Here is a 21,153-nt window from a genome sequence, read left to right as displayed (position 1 = left end):
CATTCTTTTGATGTAACTATTGGTATCGAAATTCCGTTTTTTAGAGTTTCGGTTACTACTGAGATTGTTACCGCGAACTGTTCTATCTCTTACTAAGTTGCTAGCTACCTCTGCAAAGCTGACGAAAAAAGGGAAACAAGGAGATATGTCAGTGTTGGAAATGCTTAAAAGTAACTTTTCTTATTGTCCTCTGTGGAAAACTCCCTATTCTCCTATAAAAGGTTTATGCGTATTTCAATTTATTTTAATCTGACCCATATCTACTTCATAATTTTAAATCTGAAAATGATTTTGAAAAATAATTTTGAAAAAATAATTTTGAAAGCTGACAAAAAGACCCTTTATAAAACTTTTTTCCGCCCCTCCCCTTGGGAATGTGGGGGATTGAGTCATCCCCAAAGACATAGTTATTACGTTTTTTGACTATGCTGAACAAAATGGCTATCTCAGAGTTATTGTGAGAGTAGGAGTAGCCCATGGGAGGTGGAGTAGGTCTAAGGGCTGTCTTAAAATCAACATTCAGCCGCAGATGTCTTTTTTAGTAAAAAAAGATAATTTTCTTAGTAACACAGAAAACAAGCAGACAATTATCAGGATGCTGTCCGGCTACCTTTAAGACGTAGGATGTAATGTGCACGAGTTGCCAGCTGATGCCAACCAGGTAATTGCGATGACTATGGCTGAGTTGGCAAAACGCCAACCCACTGTCTTAATAGGAAAAGATACGGCCTTATTAGTTCTTTTACTGTACCTTACGAAGCGGGACTGTAAAACGATTTTTTTTCATTCATGTTCAAAGTCACGGAAAACTGGAGGCCGTCTGTGGGATTTATTTGCAGCTAAACTGAAACTTGGTGACACCCTTTGCGACCAAATTCTTTTCCTCCCTGCCTTTCTCGGATGCGATTCGACTTCACGACTTTATGGCATCGGAAAATCTACACCAATGATCAACGCAAAAAAGAAGAAAAATCTCCAGTATAACGCCGGACTATTCCTAGATTCAGCTTCTACAAAGGACGACATTAGCAAAACCAGAGAGAACGTCATGCTTATCTTGTTTAGGGCTGCAGCAAATGAAATAAGTCTTGACCAGGTCCCCTACAGGAAATCCTTTAAAAAGTTGGAAGTTCTGGGAAGTATTTATAGGCAAAAACGCTCCCACCAACAAGCAATGTTTGTAAGTATCATTGGCTTCGAGCATACTTCTGAGTACAATGGAAGAATATTGAATGTCGGCTGTTTTCTTTGGATTTTGGCTGGATTGTGCGTCTAGGAGAAATACGACCGGTGTATTCAGACAGATCACCGACACCGCGTTCCGTTCTCTCAGTATTTCATTCTAATTGTAAGAGCTAGTGTTGGACGCAGCGATGTTCTTGTAAAAAGAATGGCTAGATAGAAAAGAAAGCAAAATGAATGAACTTTTAGATGTTTTGCGAGTTCAGAGTGCTAGAATAGGTTTGAAAATTAATGTTAAGAAGACTAAGCTGCTAAGGCTAGGAATAAGTGAAGATGAAAAGGTGACGCTGGGTAACGAAAAGATCGATCAGGCGGACTGCTTCACTCACCTTGGTAGTATTATTAGTAAAAATATTGAGAGCAGTGAAGACGTTAAAAGTAGAATAGCCAAGGCTCAGGGTGTTTTTTCACAGTTAAAAAAAAGTGAGGAAGAATTTGAACATAAGTCCGCAAACCAAGATTAGAATATTGCAAGCTACAGTGATCACAGTGATCAAGTATGGCTCTGAAGCATGGGGACTCCGAAAAGCGAATGAAGATTTGCTACATGTTTTTGAAGGTGTGCTAGATGTTTTCCAGAGAAATTGCCTACGGACTGTTCTGGGTTCCCGGGTCACTAACCGTATTGCAAACAGTAGGCTGTAAGAAAGTGTAGTTCAATGTCGCTTTCAAGAGCTATAATGAGAGAAAGGTTTGGATGGCTAGGGCACACTCTGCAGATGAAGGATTACAGATTGCCTAAGATTGTCCTTCTCGGCCAATCGTTTAGGGCTAAACGGAAAGCTAATCGTCCATGGTTGGGGTGGGATAATTTCATAAAGAAAGATTTAAGGGAATTAAGAACTTCCCAGAAGGGTGTAAAGAGGGAGACTTTGAATATACTGCAATGAAGGAGGGACATGCGTGCCTGTGTTGGCCTTGGGTGGCTTGGTACCGCGATGAGTTGATAGTAATAGTTATTAGGCACAAGCACTTGCAGTTGCAAGTAGTTGCAATCATAAGGATTCGCAATCACAAGTAGTCAGAGTCACTAGTACATGCAGTTTCGGTCGCAAGCAATCGCAGTTGTAAGTATTCATAGTTGGCACTTGTTACAGTGGTAAGTTGTAAAAAGTAGTCCCAGTCGCAGTCGTGACACTTGCACATTTTCCCAATCGAAAACAATGACGGTTATTCGCAGTCACAGTCAAAAGTAGCTGCAGTCGCAAATAGTTGTGCTCGCAGTCACAAGAATTTTAGCAGTTTTAGTAGTGAAAATAGCAGCAGCAGGGGTAGTAGATAAGCCATTTGGACATCCTGCATGAACATAGATTGGTTGGATTCAGTTCAAAATCCCTTTCAACATTCCCTTAAAGTTGTTCCCTTATAATTTTAACTTCAATAGTGACAGGAATAGTGCCAGAAGGGGTACCAGCTGTAGTAGAAGTAGTAGCAGTAGCAGTATGCTTCACCCAATGCGTGTACTGCAAAATAAAGCCATTTGATCATTTTGTAGAATAAGGAACTAGTATTTGGTCAGATTAGGGTATAGTATAATTAATATAGTACCTGCAGTTGGAATGTGTGATTTTTATACACTGCTTTTTATGCATATGTATTTTAATTGGTGCATTCTAGACTACTTTACAGGAATATTTTGTGAGAGGTTGAATGTTCATAGTCACAGAGCTCGGACAAGAAGGGAAACTGAGGCTCATCACCTAGTTTTAAGCAGGACTTCTTTTTCATTCTATATATTGGGGCTAAGCTTTGAAATGAGCTTTCCCCAAGTACCTAGGAAGTACCCATTAGTCAATTCAAATCTGAGTTACGTGTGGGGTTGCTTAGTAAGCATACCTTTGAAACAGTTTTAGATTGATGGAATTAAAAATCACTGTTAATTTATATATGTATTTGCTTCGGGAACATGATCTTATGTGGCTTTATTGTTTCTGAAATATTTATATATGTATTTTTTGCGGTACACGGTTTCATTGTTTAACTTCTTGCAGCATATATTTGTTGTAGCTTTTTTCTTTTTTCTCTTATTATTCTTTTTATTAGTAGCAAACCCTCGCAAGCCCCACTTTTGTTGTGCTGGTGATTGATTTTGCCTCTGAAATTTGATAATAAATTGTTACGGCTGCCACTATACTGCTACTACTAATTTTACTGCTGCTACTACTACTACTACTAGTAGCAGTAGTAGTAGCAGCAGCAATAGTAGTAGTAGTAGTAGTAGTAGTACCTTGATAAATAGCCTTGATAAATAACACCATCAGATTCAGCGTATCAGAGAACCCTACTTTAGAGGTTTCAAGCTCTTGTGTGCAAAAATGTGGAATTTTGTTGCTTTTTTTTTCCAGAAGAAAGATCTCGGATGCGTGTTTATTTGTTTTTTGCCGTTTTTTTCCAGGTGTGATTTTGTCGACCTAGTGGTCCTAAAATGTTGTGTCAAGGTTCAACTGAACGGAAATTAAAAGTTCTAGTGCCCCTTTTCAGTGATCAAAAGAATTGGGTAGCAACTAGACCCCCTCCAAGGCTCGTTTTTTCTCAAAGTCACCGGATCAAAATTTTGAGATGACTATTTTGTTCAGTTTAGTTGAAAAATCTAATAACTATGTCTTTGAGTACGACTTAATGTTCCACAGTCCCCGAAAGAAGGGCTGTAAGTTATGAAGTTTGCCCATTGTTTATATATAGCATTGGTTATGGGAAGTATATAGACGTTTTCAGGGGGATTTTTTTCTGGTGAAGGGTAGAGAGCGTTAAGCGGGAGAATCTTCCCATGGAGAAATTTTTCATGGGGCAGAGAATTTTCCATGAAGGGGGCACCAGATTTCCCAGCATTATTCAAAAAACGATCGGAAATTAAATAAAAAAAAACAAATTTTTTCAACTGAAAGTAAGGAGCAACATTAAAACTTAAAACAAACAGAAATTATTGCTAATATGAGGAGGTTCATCCCCCCCCCCTCAATACCTCGCTCTCTACACTAAAATTTCTTCTATAAAACTGGCCTTTGTGATTCAGGGGTTATTCTTAAAGAATTGGAACAAAATTTGAACTTTAGCGTAAAGGGCGAGGTATTCATGGGGGGGGGCGAACCCCCTCCTATTCGTAACAATTTCTGTTCTTTATAAGTTTTAATGTTGCTTCTTACTTTCAGTTGAAAAATCTTGCTTTTTTTATTTGACTATTCATAGAGGCGTGTTTACATCTATGAGTTGGTATGTGAATCCAAACATAAGGAATAGGACGTTATCAGCACTTATTATGCATTTCAGTGACAAATAAGAGAATCAGAGTTTCAATTAAATACTGGAAATAAAAATTAAACAATAAAATGATTCCTGGATCATGCAGCGGATCCCCCCCCCCCTGCTAAATTCCCTAACCAAACTACAACCGACATCTATATCAACCGACATCAACCGACAAACTATCTACCTTCTTATTCTTCAATGATTATATCTCTATTCTATTTGCAGATATTTGAAATGTATTTGAAGTGTGCAGTCCTATTTGAAATGTAATGGACCCCTAATGAGTATGGACTAATTAGAAAATATCATCTGCTCAAAGTAAAGAGCAAATTTGACACTTAAAACGAACAGCAGTTTTAAAGCTGCTTAATAAATTATAGTTTCTTCCATTTTTTTGGGGGGGGGACAACCCCACTCAGCGACTGGTAGCATTAGTAGAAATAATAAGAGTGGCAGCAGTAGTAGTAGTAGTATTAATAGCAGACGTAGTAATAGTAGCAGCAGTAGTAGTAGCAGCAGTAGAAGTAATAGTCGTAGCAGTAGTAGTAGTAGCATATTAGTAGTAGTTGTAGCAGTAGTTATGCCTTTTGGTAAATTCAAAATTCCCCTCAATATGTTCTATAGGTTCTTACTTAAACCCTTTAGCCGTTTTTGAAATATTTCCAATACCTCCCTTTGATAGACTATATGCACTTAGTTTTTTTTTATTCTACATTCAGCATTGAGCATTTCCTGGTAACTTCTTCTTAATACCCTTATTCTTTTTGGAGACACAGGGCCTAACACGCCCCTTTTTTCCCGATTATAAATCCTGTGTATAAGCAATAAGTGAATCACATAACTTATTGGACCCCTATTTTTAGTAAACCCCCTAATGAGCCTTAGCCCCTAGGATTGTGCTGTCATTTCATCGCCAGAGGCATAAATGTTGGATCTGTAAGCTATACTGAATAAAGGGGCTATCTAAAAATTTTGATAGAAGAACTTTGAGGAGAGGTCAGCAGAAAAAGGTTTGGATTGCCTTCCTTTCCTTTTGGGCTTTCACGACAATTCACTCTATGTCATGTGACTTGGTGAGAAAAAAATAGATAGAGCACATTTCGTTTTTTATTAGGCAGCCCTTTTGCGCTGTTTAAGACTAGGTACAACACTTTCTTAAGGTATTCTTATCAGAATCCTGCAAAAAGTATAAAATTACAGCTGTCTTTCATAATTCCTTGTAGTTTTCACAGGGTGTTTAAGATTTTTTGCCTTTTCCAGGAGTTTGACCCCTCCCAGAAATAAATTCCCCAAAATTTAACTCCCGTGGGCAATTGAAAAAAAAAGAGATACATCATTGTAACCCCTCGCAAACACTTATTTTGCTTCTTTTTCAAAATGGTTTATAGCTCTTTTTGAAAGTTCTCAGAAGTTTGCTTTTTCTAAGTAACCTCTATATTTAAAATAACAAATATAACATTCAAGGCCGCATGCAGGGAGGGGGTTGGTTAGGGGTTTTGAGCCTCCATCCCCAAAATTTTCGTCTGACTCCAAAAAAAGTATAAAAAAATGCATAAAACAACTTTTTATCTGTTTTTAAAGCTTTTAACCCCTTTCCCTAAATTAAAATGGTAGATACGACTTTGATAATAGTTATTTTCTTAGAATCAATTTTTAGCAAAAAACCTTCCTCATTAAAAAATTTCTTTTCAAGAATTGTTTTTAAACTTTCGGTTATTATAATTTGCTGAAGCTATTACTGCAATAATGATGCTTGGGAGTGCAAAATTAGAAAATTCAAGCTATAGCATACAGCTTCAGCCCCCTAAACCTCTGTGAAGTGTCTTCCCTATATTCAAATTTTATTCGAGCAATAAGACCTGCCTTATTTAACCTGTTCCATAACAAAACAATATTCGATAAATCTTTTCAAATTCCATAAAAGGATGACAATCTATGCCTAAAAAGGCTTAACCGAGGGGACGAAGAAATATGACATGATTATTTCAATTCTTAACTCGATCAGCCCAGAATTCAGTCAATCGTGAAATATCTCATATTACTGACATATGGCTCAAAGGGACTTTTTACAGAAAAATCAGTCACCTAATTTAGAAAGCGCGCAAACTGTCCAAAAGCCGCGTAAATCTGCTCATTGAACTGAAACGATCTCTTGAGAAGGGCGGAGCAGAGTAAATGATTTCATTTAGACAGATAGCTGAAAAGACCCAAATGCAGGACAATACTGATACTATCAAAAGCTTATAACAAAAGCTTGTCTCAGATTACTACTAGATGTCTAAAGCTTTTGATAGTAAATAGGGAGATAACAAGAATCGAAAGCACAGCGTGGAGGCGCGAACACAATAGATTTGACACTAAAGACATGATTTTACCTGAATCCAAGGTTTGACCGCAATGAAACAACAACCCCAGCCACTTGAATATTATAAATAACATCAGAAGAAATAATATTGTATCCATCTCTTCCTTTAAGTTAGTCCTCTTTTGGTTCGTTAATAAGGTGATTAAAAAGGCACTGTGTGAATAGGCTGAACATACTAGTTTGTTTAAAAAAAGTATTTTTAAATGAGGAAATACGTTAATTTTTTTTATTAAATTTGAATTAAGGGGGAATTTTATTCAGTTACATTTTTTCTTCTTTTCTTGAAAAAGATATGATAAGAGTGAGTATTTTTGTTTATTTAATTGTGTAGTTGGTTGAGAATCGTTGTGGAATTGGTTCGTAAGTTAAAAATACCTCATTTTTTCTTATTTTTCAGAATTAGACCCCCCCAGCTACCCCAAAGAGAGCGGATCCGTTCCGGTTATGTCAAAGATGTATCTAGGACTTGTGCTTATTTTTCCCACCAAGTTTCATCCCGATCCCTCCGCTCTAAGTGTTTTCCAAGATTTCAGGTTCCCCCTCCCAACTCCCGCCTCCCAATGTCACCAGGTCTGGTTGGGATTTAAAATAACAGCTCTGAGACACGATATCCTTCCAAACATCAAATTTTCATTGAGATCTGATCAACCGTTCGTAAGTTAAAAATACTTCAATTTTTCTATTTTTTTCCGAATTAACAGGCCCCCCACTCTTCTCTCAGATGGTCGAATTGGGAAAACGACTATTTCTGATTTAATCTGGTCCGGTCCCTGATACGCCTGTCAAATTGCATCGTCCTAGCTTACCTGGAAGTGCCTAAAGTAGCGAAACCGGGACCGACAGACCGACAGATTTTCCGATTGCTATGTTACTTGGTTAATACCAAGTGCCATAAAAATGCACTCAGAGGCTAAAGATTTTTGCTAAACGAGGAGATAATCACCTTCGTGAACAATTAAACAAAAAAAAAACAATTTTTTTTAAATGAAAGTAAGGAGCGAATTTAAAACTTAAAACGAACAGAAATTACTCCGTATATGAAAGGGGCTTTTCTTCCTCAACGTCTCCCTCTGTACGCTAAAGTTTGACTCTTTCTCTTAGCTCTACTTTTTAAAAAAGGAAAAAACTCTAGCGTAAAGAGCTTTTGAAAAGCCCCTTTTCAAAGTTGAGGAAAGAAAAGCCCCTTTCATATACGGAGTAATTTCTGTTCGTTTTAAGTTTTAATGTCGCTCCTTACTTTCATTTAAAAAAAATTGTTTTTTTTATTTGATTTCTGGACGTTTTTTAATTCATGCATGTTTTGATCTTGGCTCTCCGCACACAAATAATCAAAACGAAATTTGCATATTAATTTTCTTTTTGGCTAAATGGCTTACTCATAGTTTTAATCGGAAGATTTTGAGAAAAAAGGAGAGAGAGAGGAAGCCTAGCTGCCCTCTAAATTTTTGATTACTTAAAAAGGCAACTAGAACTTTTAATTGTTTTACGGGGTAACAAGGTAACATTTTCATTAGTAAAAAATATACGTAATTTACGAATTAACTTACGTAACGAACTTCTATATTCGTATATTTTTGTTGGGTATATGAGGGAGTTCACCCCTCGCCGATACCTCGCTCTTTACACTAAAGCTTAAATTCTGTCCCAATTCCTTAAGAATGACCCTTGAATCACAAAGGCCGTAGAATAAATAGTTGAAATTACTAAAAATACTTTCGCGTGAAGAGCGAGGTATTACGAGGAGGTAAACCCCTCATATGCGCAATAATTTCTCCTCGTTTTAAGTTTTAATGCTGCTCCTCACTTTCAGTAGAAAAAACTTCTCATATTTATTTTTTCCTTGTATTTTTAAATAATGCAAAAAAATCTTGCGCCCCCTTCATTGAAAGTCTCTTCCCCAATGAGAAGTTTTTCCATGGAAAGATCCTCCCGCTTAACCTCCCCCCCACCTCCACTCTCCCTCCCAAACCAAAAAGAATCCCCCTGAAAACGTCCGTACACTTCCCAGTAACCATTACTATATGTAAACACAGGTCAAAGTTTGTAACTTGCAACCCCTCCCAGGGAGACTGCGGGGTAGTAAGTCGTTCCCAAAGACATTGTTACTGGGTTATTTGACTATGGTGAATAAAATGGCAATCTGAGAATTTTGATCCGGTGACTTTTCGGAAAAAATGAGCGTGGGAGGGGGCCTAGGTGCCCTGCAATTTTTTGGTCACTTAAGAAGGACACTAGAACTTTTAATTTCCGTTAGAATGAGCCCTTCCGTGACATTCTAGGACGACTGGGTCGATACGATCACCCCTGGGAAAAAAAAAAAAAACATTAAAACAAATAAACACGCATCCGTGATTTGTCTTCTGGCAAAAAATACGAAATTCCACATTTTTGTAGATAGGAGCTTGAAGCTTCTACAATAGGGTTCTCTGATACGCTGAATCTGATGGTTTAATTTTCGTTAAGATTGTATGAATTTTAGGGGGTGTGTTCCCCTATTTTCTAAAATGAGGCAGATTTTCTCAGGCTAGTATCTTTTGATAGGTCATATTTGAAATCAGCATTAAAATGCGATTTTTTTTATGTAGCTATTGGTATCAAAATTCCATTTTTAGAGTTTTGGTTACTATTGAGCTGGGTCGCTCCTTACTACAGTTCGTTACCTCGAACTGTTGGATTATGTAGCAGAGAAAAACGCCAAGTACCATTTTGACGGATTAAAAAGATGGAAGCATCGCTGGGAGAATTGTATAAAGTCACAAGGAGACTATATGGAATTTAAAAATAAATTTTAAGGTAAACATTCTTGTATCTATACTAGGTCAGGCACTTTTCAGACCACCTATCGACCTGGTGGACATGAATATCGGGTGGTGGCCCGGTTGAAATTAGAATTTCTTTTTAATTACCAAAAATTTCCACAGGAAAGTTGCGCTTTGTATCATTTTGCTCAACGAACTACGATTTTTCCCAATGAAGGACCAAGTTTTATCGACAAAAAATCATGATATATGATAAATTATGATATATATATATATATATATATATATATATATATATATATATATATATATATATATATATATATATATATATATACTAAGCTTTTTGGAAAACTTTCTGTACTTAAACTGGGATCTCCCTTATTTATCTTTTTTATGAGATATAAAAATATAGATCAAAATTGAATTCTTTTAAATATAGCGCAAATGATCTTCGGCTCTTTAGAAGAAAATATCCCCTCCTGGAAATTCTCCCTTGCCGAATATTGTTCCCTTAAAAAAAAATTCCCTGCAAAAAGTGCTCTGGAAAATTGCATGGAATAAAAATACGTGTTCCTAGGAAGGGGTATTGGGAAGAGGGGAAGGGGTTAGAATTAATCACTTATCTCCCTTTATTTAGACTAAGTATTTCTGGTATTTATTTTAAATCTTTATTTAGTGACACTAATTTACTTCATACTTTCATAAACCTATATGCAGTGATATTCAAGTCCACATTAGCTATTATGAACGATGGGTATCAGATGGTTTTGTAGGAAGTGGGACAGATTCCTTAAAGAGTGTATTTTAATGCCAAAATGTGCTTCCTCTCATTGGGCCTTTAGAGAAATATGTAATGAGTTCTAGGGGGAGAGGAGGGGGAGGTAGAAATTGATATCAAATCCATCATGATTTTTGGGATGGCATCTGGCCTACACCTTTATTATTGGTAGTCGGAAGGAGGGGGTGGTAATATTGCGCCCTCTATTGCGACAATCTTTGTCAAAGTAATATTGAATGTTAGATTCACAGATCTGCTGGCAGAGAGATTAAAAGAGAAGACGGTGCATAATGAATACTGCCAGAAAGTGTCTGGGGGTGGGGAGGGGGGAGGCAGATCTACCATGAAATTTGTTTTCATTGGCTTTAAAGGGTAATATTTCTCTTTTGCTGTTTCTATACAATGTTTCAATGTATTGAAGCCTATGCATGCAATGTATTTTAGTATCAGAGAGTCCCATTGAAGAGCTCTTTGACCGTATAAAAGATTAAAAGTCCCGAAGAATTTCAATCCATAGGAACAATTTGAATCTTGGGAACCACTAAAAGAAACTTAAGAATTGTCTCAATTTAAGCCCTAGTCTTTATTCCCAGGAAATAAGCAGTTGATATTTCTAATATGGCCACTGGGGAAAATCTCGGAAGTGACCAATCTTTTGTCAATGGTACACAGTGAAAAATCTAACGGATACAGAGTTGTATAATCCAAAGAACCTTTGAATAGAAATAGTTCAATGAAACGTGTGTCTTCAAACAATAGAGGATGAGGGGGTAATGCTTGTGACAGAAAGAGGGAAACAATGTCGGCCAGTAAAGTTAATCTCAGTAATTACTTTTATCTCATATAATGTTCTTGGCAGCGTGTTTGACCAGGAGAATGGAAATGGTTTACGGAAATAGTGGTTGGAAAAGTGGAAACACGCAATATTTCATGATGGAAATCGAAGTTACTATTCCTCTCTATTAATAATCCCTATTAATCCAACCCCCCTGTATCTGATGACCAGCGTTTTCCCAATTTGTCTATTTTAAGTAGCTTGGGATTAACATTTTAGTTTACAAAAAGTCTTAATATAAACCGTGCCAAGGGACTAACGTGAACAGTTTTTACAGAAATTATGGACCTCCAGATGCATAAATGAATATGAAATTACGTTTTTTAAAACTACAAATGATTATTATCCAGAGCCAAAAAAGATCATTCTCAACTAGTCCTTGAGCCAGAACCATCGAGCCAGAGCCAAATGGCGGAATTGGATCAATCTTATGATGAATAAAAAAACAAGAAAATAAAACTCTACCACTGAATGGTATGTCTATAATATTTAAAGAAAGGATTAGGTTTGATTGTTGAAGCTTCTAGGGAATGTTGAGACGGTCGTGACATCTATGGGACAGTAAGGATATTTACTTGAAATTAGCGGGATATTTTGATGAGGATGCTGAACAAAAACAAAAAACAATTTATGGGTATCCACCTTGTCATCATGGTTTTTATTCAGTGTCCAAAAAACCACTTCGGGTATTAAGTTGCAACTTACAAGGAAAGGCTGTTAAATTCCTTTGGACCGTTAGAAACATAAAAAGTTGAAAATTTCTGGGACTATTAAGAAATAAAAAAATAAAACAAAAGCTAAGAGCTCATATGACACTTGTGACGAGGTCGGAAGAGCCAAGAGCTCATGTGGCATGAGCTCTAGCAAAATTCTAAGAATCAATAGATTGATTCAAAAGGAAAACCAGAGGCTTATTGCCGGTCAGGATTTAAAATAAGAGCTCTGAGTCACGAGTTACTTCTAAATATCAAAATTCATTAAGATCCGATCACCCACTCGTAAGTTAAAAATATCTCTTTTTTCTAATTTTTCCTCTCCCTTCAGTCACCCCAGATGGTCTAATCGGGTAAAACGACTTTATCAAGTCAATTTGTGCAGCTCCCTGACATGCCTACCAATTTCCATCATCCTAGCACGCCCAGAAGCACCAAACTCTTCACAGCACTGAGCCAAACCCCCTAACACCCCAAAAGAGAGTGGATCCAGTCCAGTTACGTCAATCACGTATCTAACACATTTGCTTATCCTACCCACTAAGTTTCATCCCGATCTCTCCACTCTAAGTGTTTTCCAAGATTTCCGACTTCCCCCTCCAACTCCCCCCCCAATGTCACCAGATCTGGTCGGGATTTAAAATAAGAGCTCTGAAACAAAAGGTCCTTCTAAATATCAAATTTCATTAAGATCCAATCACCCGTTCGTAAGTTACAAATACCTCATTTTTCTAATTGTTCCGAATTACTCCCCCACCCTGACTCCCCCAAAGAGAGTGGATTCGGTCCAGTTATGTCAGTCACGTATCTCAGACTTGTGCTTATTCTTCCCACCAGGTTTCATCCTAAACTCTCCACTCTAAGCCATTTCTAAGATTTCCGAACCCCCCCCCCAAAGTCCCTCCAGCAACACTGGATCCGGTCGGGATTTAAAATAAGAAATCTGAGTTACGAGTTCCTTCTAAATATGAAATTTCATTAAGATCCTAACGCTCCTTCGTAACTTAAAAATACTTCATTTTGTCAGAATCAACCCTCCCTCCAATTCCCCCAAAGAGGGCGGATCCGTTCCGATTATGTCAATCGAGTATCCAGGACTTGCGCTTATTTTTCCCACCAAGATTCATTCCGATCCCTCCACTCGAAGCGTTTTCCAAGATTTAAGGTTTCCCACTCTATTTCCCCCCAATGTCACCGGATCCAGTCGGGATTTAAAATAAGAGCTCTGGGACACGATATCCTTCCAAAGATCAAATTTTATTAAGATCTGATCACCAGTTCGTTAGTTAAAAACACCTCATTTTTTCTAATTTCTCCGAATTAGGGCTGAATTGCTTCAGCCCTATAGCAGGGTAAATATTGATCCGAGTTTAATTCTATTGTTTAAATAATATTCCCTCTGCCAATCTGTCTTAGACTTTAACGTATAATTTAGTCCAAAGCCTAGACAAAAAGCCAAAATCTTGATTCATAATGATCTTAACTGAAGAAAACAAGCTTTTTCAACTGAAAGTAAGGAGCATTATTAACACTTAAAACGAACAGAAATTATTACATATATGAGGGACATCGCCCCTCCTCAGTACCTTGCTATTTGCGCTAAAGTTCGAATTTTGTTCCAGTTCTTTAATAATGACTCCTGAATCTCGAATGCTATTTAATTAAAACAAAAAGCTCTTTTAATACTACTAAAAACAACTTTAGCGTAATGTGTAAGTGTTGACGAGGGGGCGACCTCCCTAGGATACGTAGTAATTTCTGTTTGTTTTAAGTTTTAATGTAGCTCCTTACTTTCAATTGAGAAATCTTGTTTTTTTTTTGTTTTTTTTGTTTCTGATTGCTTTTCAGATAATGCTGGAAATCTGGCTCTCCTTTCATGGAAAATTTCTTTCGCCCATGAAATAAAATATAAAATATAAAACATAAAATATGTCCATGGAAAGATCCTCCCACGTAACAACCCCCTTCATTAAAAAACCGACCCTGAAAATGTCTGTATACTTTCCAACACCGAATACTATATGTAAACAACTGGCAAATTTCATAACTTGCAATCCTACCGCTGGGGACTGTGGGAGGTTAAGCCATCCGCAAAGACATAGTTAGTAGATTTTTCGACAATACTGAAAAAAAAATGCTATCTCAAAATCTTGATCGGGTGAGTTTGGGGAAAAATAAACGTGGGAGGGAGGCCAGGTGCCCTTCAATATTTTTGGTCACTTAAAAAGTGCACTAGAACTTTTGATTTCAGATCAAATGAGCCCTCTCCCGATCTTCTACGATAACTGGTTTGATAAAATCAGCCGTGCTAAAAACTGAAAAAAATGAAAAACAAACAAATAAAAACGCATCCGTGATCATTCATTTAGCTAAAAATGAAAAATTCCACATTTTTGTATGTAGGAGCTTGAAACCTCAACAGTCGAGTTGTCTAGTGTGCTGAATCTGATGGTATGATTGTTTTTTTAAGATCACTTGCATTTTTTGGGGTGCTTCTCTCGTTTCTAAAATATTGGGCAATTTTTCTCAGGCTCGTAACTTTTGATGAGTACAATAGGCGAATTTTACATATTTTCAATAAGCATCAAAATTTGATTCTTTTGATGCATCTATTATTATCAAGACTCTGTTTTTTAGAGCTTCAATTACTACTGAGGTGCATCAATCCTGACTTACAGATCGTTGCCAAGAGCTGTTTGATAAAGGGTGATAAGCAGTTGTCGCACAAAGTTTGGAGGGAGAATCATTCGATTGCAAGATGAAAGTTCTGGTGCATTTTTGAGAGTCAAGAGTAATTAGAAGGTAAACAGCCTTTCCCCCAAACTACTTATTACCCGAAGACAGATATAAAATGTGAGAGTGCCGATTTGTTCAGTATAGTAGAAAGTTCCAAATGAGTAAGTCTAAGGGTGTCAACCCCCTCAGCCCTTGGGCAAGGTCTTTAATTTATACAATATGACCATTATTTACGTGCAGGATTCGCTATTGCATAAGGGGCTATCTTTAACCCTTGGTGTAAAAACAAAAGCTGAGATTATAAGGGTGAAAATTTCAGGGAATGTTACTTAGAGTGTTACTAAATCAAAACACACTATATGCATGCAGGTTGTCAAAAAGTTGCACCTCAGGTGGGGCTTAGGGTATGAAAATGGGGCCTTCAGGGCATGATGAGGGGGATGTTCAATTAACGACTTGAGCATGAGAAGGAACAGCTTAAGTTATTAAGTTGAAACTTTCTGGACACGCAGGGGGAATGCTGCACTAACCAAAAGACACAATGAGCATAGTAGTACGGCTACGGCTAAAACTGGTGCTACTAATTCCCATACTATTAAGACTATTACTGCTAAATCACTTTCTCATAGTTTTGATCGGACGATTTTGAAAAAAAGGGGCGGGGGAGTATAATGTAATAAGCAAACTGCTTGAAAGACAGCAATAAAAACTATCCTCAAACATCAAAAACAGTCTGAAGCTTAAAATAATTTTGGACTTCTTCTTTCTCCTATAAATTCGGTTTTAAACTTTCTTCTTTTTCCAATAAATTCGTTCTCCTGCAATTTATTGCCAAATGAATTGGGTCGAAGTATTTACTATAATTTGTTTTATTTTTTACTAAACTGTATGAACTTTTAGTAGGAAGCAAGAGCATTTTTCGATTCCTAATTAAGTCTTTATAGACCTTTACTTTAATTAGGTTTTATCTTCACCCGTATCTCCTATCCTTACTATTCACTGTTGATGGAATTCCATTTTCTAATTTTCCTCCAAATATCTCTCAGAAGAGCAACTTGTATATAGAGGGTCTATTTTGTAGTTCATTGTGTTAGGAATGAACTGGGAAATGGGGATGGCATTTCAAACTTCAGATTGTTTTTATTGTTACTTTCGATATAAAGTTTATTTTTTTTATTCTGTGAGAAAGCAACGTGGGGAAAAGGTCTTGGTGCTATGCTCATAAAATAAGATAGAAAAAATGTGTGTCTTCATGATTGAGGGTAAACAGAAATTTACAACTTCTATAAGAACTGTATCTAGCCAAAATGGGGGGGGGGTACTTGGGAGGGGGACTTGCCACCTATTGTACTTAGAAAATAAAACACATTTTAAATCATCCTTCTGTAACAAAATATGGAAATTTCATCCTTAAATTGAACCATATCCAGCAGGGAAGGACAGTGGAGAGAATTGGAATGTATGGTTTGACCCCCCAAATTTCATTTGAATGATATATTGGAATTATAATGGTAAAATGGGTCTTTAAAAACTTTTGACCTCTGATGAAAAAAAGAAGAAAAAAAAATACACAAAAGGTATTCTTTATTAAATACACAAGACAGTTAGGTAGAGTACAGGAAAAGATATTACACTGGCAAACTCCCTAACCCATGGAATTAAATCAAGGATATTAGTTCTAGTCCTATTATGATGCTCTAAGATATCAAACCAGATATCAAAGATAAACTTATTATTAAGCTTCCCTCCCGTGTACATTCTTCTTTTTAGTCTATTTTCCCACTTTTTATAAAGCTAAGTCAGTCAAACTTCTAAATTTCCTAGTCGTTTTCCTAATAATAACACGCTAACAATAAATATTTTCTAAGTAATTTGATACACAGCTCCAAACATGATGAACGTTAAATATTCATCATCCTCCTCACCTATATTATGGAAATTTCATTTTTGTACTGAGCCATGTTCATCAAGGACGGGAGAGCTTACAAATACTTAGCTATGCCCCCTAAATTGTATATGACTGGTACATTGTTCATTAAAAACTTTAAACCCTTGTGCATTTGTCAATTGTGAAAATAGAAGAAGATAAAACATTTGGTATGGTGTTAGAGCAGCTTAAGCTCTGCTGTTCTTGAAGGGCATCAGGCACAGTACAGAAGAATATATTCCATAGGTAAACCCCTTCCTACATGAACTCAAATCCAGGAATTTAATTCAGTAGTCATGTTATAATACCTCCAGGTGTCAAACCTAATTCAAGATATGCTTATCGCCAATATTCTCTTTTTGGAAGATATCCAAGAAGGGCATTTGAAAATTGTCTGCTAAAAACTAAATAGAATACCGTGGCATGAATTTACAAAAATTTAAGGAGAGTTTTTGAGGTTTTTTTTTTATGAAGACACAAAAAAGATATATTTTTTTTTAGTTTGGATAGCCTTTCTTCGGATTCATAAAATTAAAATATCCAGAAATATACTATTTTAAATCTGTGGTAAGAATCGTAAACCTACCCCCTTCAAGTCCATGCTTTCCCCAGTTGGTGTCCATGATAGGCAGAGTATCGCTACCGCAGACAGGCAAAACGAGGAAGCAACAAATGTTTCGTCCAATTTTATATAATAATATTTATTTTAATGCATTATTGCTTATTCTAGCCAATATATTAATTGCTTATTCTAGCCAATATATTGATCAAAGTTGTTGGTACATGATCTTAGCATGCAAAATTTCTTTGAAGAATCCAGAACATTTTTTTTTTATATAGAGATCAAGAATTTTTTTTGCATTTTTTTTCAGTTTTTTTTTTCGACAGTGGTTTTGAAATACAATGATGTTGCGATTCAATCATCTAGTGCACCTTCCCGGAAACTATTTTGGGGTAGGACAGTATATGTAAAGGTTATGTTTTAAAAGAGAGGAACTAGAAGATAGCTAAGATCAAAATTATTGAAAAATTTTAGTTTGATCAATATTTCCTTAACCATGGACATCAAAAGATAAACATTTGTTCCCTTCTGGACCCATCTTAGGTCTATACATACCTGAAAATCCCGGTTTTCTAAAAATTTGAAAATTAGGTCATAAGTTGTTTCAAATTAAGTCAAATCATATTAACAGATCCAAAATAAATGAAAAACAAATCAAATTTGTTTCAAGCAATCAAAAAAAGTTGTTTCACATTAGGAAAAATTCAGGGCTGTATCACCATTTTTTCATGTTCTCTGCAATTTTGAAGTAAAGCTATACTTTTTGAACCTGGTTTGTCCCATATATTTTCGTTTTAGACGAAAGGTAAATGCAGTTGCGCATGTTTCCACTTCAATATACCCACTTTCCCACATGCTCTGTCTTACTTGCCACATCAACTTTCTACATTCCCACTTCAACAATCAGGCTTTCCTTTTTTCTGCCCTTAGAGCTTTAAAATATCTGCAAAATGTATTAGCCTTCAAGTAAGGAAACGAAAGCCTTAATAATCTCTGAACAGGTTAATATGCAGTCAAGGAAAGTGCCTAACTCTGAAAGTCACAATATAATTGCTGTTTTTCTATAATTATCTAATTTACTCATTTAATTCGCTTGTTTTTCATCACATTTATCACATCTTGCCCAACATAAGTCTTGAAAAATGACAGCTTATTGTGCAAACATCAACTCATCTATTGTTTACCATCAACTTGACAAGCACACTCCCCCCGAAAATCATGCCGTATGTTCGAGTTCCCCAGCAAACATATTTGGGCTTGTGTGCATGGAAGAGTTTTCAACAAAAAGGTTCCATTTATAATTCAAGACAGGGAGACCGCAAAGACTAGAAATTACATGTTTTATATCAAGTTCAAGAAACTTCGGAGAATATTCAGTACTGTTTGAGATTTCAGAAGCACAAACTTTCAACTGGTTAGGCTGACAGTTCAATCTCATTAGTGACCTAGGGTAAATGAGATCTTAAAATACTGGCTCAATAACTTCACCTTCATAGACACAAAAGTTTTTAGTTAATCTAGATTTGCTTTGAAAGTTGTTAGATAAAAGAGGAGATTCTTTAAACAATCACGTACAGTCACTATGTGTGGCACCTGAGGGGTTTTCCACCTTTGACAATCTTTTAAATTAGGTATGATACACCCGTATGGTGAAGTTATACTTAGTTTGGTGCAGATTGTGCCACTGGTGGTATGAAAAGACGTGGCAAGTAGGAAGTGCATAGTGTGTGGTGGAACAGGTGGGTTTTATAGCTTTAATAAGGTACTAGAAAGGGGATAACCTCTTACTGGCATGTAAACACATTGAACAACCTTTCTTTAATCAATTGGCTTGAAAAACAAGAAAAGTGGCTGATATCGCGATTTTCTCATTTTTTTAAAATAAAATCGATTTTCTTTTACGAAAAACTGTCAATTAAGAAGCAAACACATCCCAAACCATAAAAGATGCTTTTAACCCCCAAAGAACGATGTTAGATCGAAATTTCCGTATAGAACTAAACAATGGTACAATCAAACAATTTGTGGTAACGAACTGTAGCAAGGAGCGACCCGGCTCAATAGTAATCAAAACTCTAAAAATGGAATTTTGATACCAATAGCTACATCAAAAGAATTGCATTTTAATGCTGGTTTTAAATATATAAGTTTCATCAAGTTTAGTCTTAACCGTCAAAAGTTACGAGCCTGAGAAAATTTGCGTTATTTTAGAAAATAGGGGGAAACACCCCCTAAAAGACATAGAATCAGATTCAGCATTACAGGTTTTTACTGTTTTAAAAAGAAGAGTTGAGAGAAAGAGTCAAACTTTAGCGTAAAGAGCGGGGCGTTGGTGAGGAAGCAGCCAATTTCATATATGAAGTAATTTCTGTTCGTTTTAAGTTTTAATTTTGCTCCTTATTTTCAGTTAAAAAAAACTTGTTTTTTTTTTAATTTAATTACATACAAAACTGAAATCGGATAAATTTACAGATACTAAAACAAGTTCGAAGGAACTAAAAACGAGTTCATTGACACATAAAACTAAACCCTGGTACATTTACATATGGAACTGAGTGCTGTTACATATATGTATAGAGCCAAAACGCTAGTATTTGGTTCATAAAGAATGAAACACTGGTACATTAACCTATACAATTGAACACGGGTACACATTTGCATATACAGCTTAAAACAGGTACACTTACAAATGCAACGGAGCAGAACATACTAGAACATTCAAATATAGAACTGAACACTGTTATATTTATTTATAGAATGGAACAGAATGTACTGGTATTTTTATATAGAGCTGAACACTGGTACATTTACTTATAGAATGGAACCGAATGTACTGGTAATTTTATATAGACTGAACACTGGTACATTTACATGTAGAACATAACACTTGTACATTTCTACATAAAACTAGACACTGATACATTTACATATAGAACTGAAAACTAGTATATTTGTTTATAGAGCAGAACACTGGTACATTTGCCTATACAAATAAATAGTAGTACATTTACATACCTAACTAAACATTGGTATCTTTATTATAGAAAAAAACACTGGTACATTTACCTATAGAAATAAACAGTTGTACACTGGTGTATTTACATACAAAACTGGACGCTGCTATATCTAACAATTCGTGGTAACTAACTGTTAGTAAGGAGCGACCCGGCTCGATAATAACCGAAACCTTCAGAAATAGAATTTTGATACCAATATTTACATCAAAAGAATCACATTTTAATGCTGATTTTAAATATATAAGTTTCATTAATTTTAGTCATACACATCAAAAGTTACGAGCCTGATAAGATTTACCTTATTTTAGAAAATAGGGGGAAACACCTCCTAAAAGTCATAGAATCATAACGAAAATCACACCATCAGAATCAGTGTATCTAAGAACCCTACTTTAAAAGTTTCAAGTTCGTGTCTACAAAAATGTGAAATTTTGTATTTTTTGCCAGAAGACAGATCACGGATGCGTGTTTATTTATTTTTTTTGTTTTGTTTTTTTTTGTCCCAGGGGTGATTGTATCGACCCATTGGTCCGAAAATGTCGCAAGAGGGCTCATTCTATCGAAAATTAAAAGTTTTAGCTTTTTAGGTGACCAAAAAAATTGGAGGGCACCTAGGCCCCCTCCCACGCTCATCTGTTCCCAAAGTCACCGCATCAAACTTCTGAGACAGCCATTTTATTCAGCATAGTAAAAAAAACCTAACAACTATGTCTTAGGGAATGACTTACTCCCCCCGGTCCCCGTGGGAGGTGCTTTAAGTTAGAAACTTTAATCGGTGTTTACACATAGAAATGGTTATTGGGAAGTTTACAGACACTTTCAGGGGGATTTTTTTTGGTTGGGGGAGGGGTTGAGAGGAAGGGGTTATGCAGAGGGAATTTTCCATGGAAGAATTTGTCATGGGTGAAGATAATTTCCATGAAAGGGGCGCAGGATTTCTTAGTATTTTTTTTAAGAGCTATGAAAAAAA

The 21,153-nt window shown here is 36.1% G+C and overlaps 1 long non-coding RNA gene across 1 annotated transcript in view; it reads left to right on the top strand.

The window, feature by feature from the left end:
* The window catches only part of LOC136042240 (uncharacterized), a 124,842-nt gene that overhangs the window by 22,876 nt on the left and 80,813 nt on the right, over positions 1 to 21,153 (top strand). The window contains exons 2-3 of the long non-coding RNA XR_010621207.1: positions 9,466 to 9,646; positions 14,579 to 14,743. This is a non-coding gene — a long non-coding RNA (uncharacterized LOC136042240). The remainder of the gene's footprint in view (positions 1 to 9,465; positions 9,647 to 14,578; positions 14,744 to 21,153) is intronic.

Source organism: Artemia franciscana, unplaced genomic scaffold (genome assembly GCF_032884065.1).
Source record: "Artemia franciscana unplaced genomic scaffold, ASM3288406v1 PGA_scaffold_89, whole genome shotgun sequence".
Lineage (NCBI taxonomy): Eukaryota > Metazoa > Arthropoda > Branchiopoda > Anostraca > Artemiidae > Artemia > Artemia franciscana.
The sequence above is the reverse complement of the archived record's forward strand: the minus strand, read 5'-3'. Positions and strand labels throughout refer to the sequence as shown.